The sequence below is a fragment of the Mustela lutreola genome, chromosome 16 (assembly GCF_030435805.1).
Source record: "Mustela lutreola isolate mMusLut2 chromosome 16, mMusLut2.pri, whole genome shotgun sequence".
Classification (NCBI taxonomy): domain Eukaryota; kingdom Metazoa; phylum Chordata; class Mammalia; order Carnivora; family Mustelidae; genus Mustela; species Mustela lutreola.
Window position 1 is genome coordinate 32,732,256 of NC_081305.1, and position 3,030 is coordinate 32,735,285.

Here is a 3,030-nt window from a genome sequence, read left to right on the forward strand (position 1 = left end):
CCGCCCCTTGCCTACACCCGCTGCGGCCATTGGGCATCTCTGCCAGACCCGACAACTAAGACGGATTTCTATTGGTTAGCTCCCGCATGGGCCTCGGGGCCTAGCGTTGGACGGTCTGCCGGAGGGACCAAGACCTGCCGGCGGCCAGGCTGGTGTAACGCTGGCGCCGCCTCCTGCCCCGGGGAGGAACTGCAGCCTGTCGGAGCCAATTCGCTCGTAAGTGTGTATTCTTAGTTTCCTGCCGGGTTCTTTCATTCCTCAAATATTTATTGAGCGCCCTTTACTTTCTGGGCAGTGTTCTGGTTACTGACGAGGGGTAAAGAAATAAAGGAGCTAGCTCTTCCCTCTAGGACTCGAGGGGATACAAACCCAATGAAAACCCAAATGATGCATTTAGGTTAGAGTACCTCTTTCCTTGAAAGCCCAACTACTTAAGGAAGCATTTCTCCCTTGGTTACTTTTTTCTCATGTTACCCAATTTTCCCAAAGTTTACCAACTTTCATAAATCATAAATAAGGCAAAGAAAGTATGACTACGTTTATATTTAGTTAAAATGCTTCTTGCTAATTTCCTTGTGGTCATGCATTCATTCAAGAACTATTTATTGGGGGACGCCTGGGTGGCTCAGTTGGTTAAGCAACTGCCTTCGGCTCAGGTCATGATCCCGGGGTCCTGGGATCGAGTCCCACATCGGGCTCCTTGCCCTCCGCAGGGAGCCTGCTTCTCCCTCTGACTCTGCCTGCCATTCTGTCTGCCTGTGCTCGCTCTCGCTCACTCTCTCTCTGACAAATAAATAAATAAAATCTTAAAAAAAAAAAAAAAAAGAACTATTTATTGGGAGATGTTCTAGGCACTATGTTTTAGCAGGATACACTTATGAGGGGCGCCTGGGTGGCTCAGTGGGTTAAAGCCTCTGCCTTCCGCTCAGGTCATGATCCCGGGGTCCTGGGATCGAGTCCCACATCGGGCTCCTTGCCCTCCGCAGGGAGCCTGCTTCTCCCTCTGACTCTGCCTGCCATTCTGTCTGCCTGTGCTCGCTCTCGCTCACTCTCTCTCTGACAAATAAATAAATAAAATCTTAAAAAAAAAAAAAAAGAACTATTTATTGGGAGATGTTCTAGGCACTATGTTTTAGCAGGATACACTTATGAGGGGCGCCTGGGTGGCTCAGTGGGTTAAAGCCTCTGCCTTCCGCTCAGGTCATGGTCCCAGGGTCCTGGGATTGAGCCCCAAATCTAGCTCTCTGCTCAGCAGAGAGCCTGCTTCCCCATCTCTCTCTGCTGGCTTCTCTGCCTACTTGTGATCTCTCTCTCTCTGTCAAATAAATAAATAAAATCTTAAAAAAAAAATACACTTATGACCAAGACAGAGGAGATTCCTATCTTATTAGAGGAAGATAGAGGAGACTGCTTTCCCATTACAGCAGGTGATAAATATGCAATAAGTAATGCGACTCTTGATCTTGGGGTCCTGAGTTGGAGTGTGCCCCTAGGTGTTAGGCGTACGGTTTACTTAAAACACACACACACACACACACATGCAAATAAGTAATTGATTTCAGATAAAGATAGTTGTATGAAGGAACTAACAGTAATTCCATATGATGAGCCAAAGGAGGGGTAAATAAGTAAGCAAACAAATTTAAGCCATTTCCACTTCGTGATCAATGCTCTATTTCTCCAGCACCAACTCTTGTTAATCACCCTTCCCTTTGGGACCCAACAGTGTTAGAGAATGGTTATTGAATATCTGTTATATTACAGACTCTCCTGGGCGAGATTCTGGGGAGGTGAGGAGTGAGACAGATGGCTGAATAGGACAGTCCAAAGTACTGTGATAATGGGAGCTTTGCTAACTTGCCTTCAAAGGAGACCTGATGGGGCACGTGGTGGGTTCCGTAGGTGGAGCCTGTGACTCTTGATCTCAGTTTGTGATTTTGAGCCCCATATGGGGTGTAGAGATTACTTAAATAAATGATTTAAAAAAAAAAAAAAAAAAAGCAAGACCTGCTAATTGCAGGTTAGCCTGTTTGCCTGATGGGCTAAGCAAGTTTCTATTTCTAGCAAGAACTTGGGACAACAGAAGGAAGACCAAGGACTACCTCCTGGGTATTCCCTCTCCTCTTTCATTTTCAACTGTGCTCAAATAAATGTTAACGTGTCTTTGAAAGAGTATACATTAGGGGGAAAATGAGCCTCATAGGTTAGGAAAATTGGAACCCAAGGCATTGGGGAGACCAAAGGATATAGATTTGTAAAAGCATCGTGTCAGTGAGATTTGGCAAGAACACAGTCAACAAGAAGCCGTAAATGTTCAGGCACTGGGACATAAACTGGGAATGCAAAGATACCTACAACTAATTCCTGCCTTCTGTAAGGGTAGAACTCAGTGTGAAAACAAAATGAAACACCAGCTGAAAACATCAGGGATGAGATGAAGATCCACTTTGAAGAGGGCAGTCCAGGACAATAGCTAACAATTGTTATATTTTTCTAGGGGGGTTGGCACTACACAATTTATACTTCAGGACTGCTATAGCTCCTTTAAACCCTCCATCAACAGCTTTGAGTCCAAGAGTGTCTACCACACCCGTTGCGGAGATGAGTTTATAGATGAGCAGGTGAATTGATCAATTCCAACACTGTGGCTGGAGTTACTATTGACCTTTCTCTTTCTCTTCTTCCACAAGGTACATCAGATCACTTGGCAAATCTTGTTGGCTTTGCCCTCAGCATGCCTCTGCCCTGAAATTATGACCCGATCCAAAGGCAGACATTAACCAACTGAGCCACCCAGGTGCCCCTTCATACATTTTTATTTATTTAAAAAAATTTGCGTGGGGGGCGTACCTGGTGGCTCTGCTTGGCAGAGAGCCTGCTTGGCGCCCCTTTGATGGATTTCTGTGTTTGCTGTTTTCCGTCGATGTCCTCTACTTACTACTTAAATTACAGTATTTGGTAATTTCCCCTTTATAAAACTTTTCTATTATTTTCCATGGGTTAAAAGTGGCAGGGCTGTGGTGTCTGGAT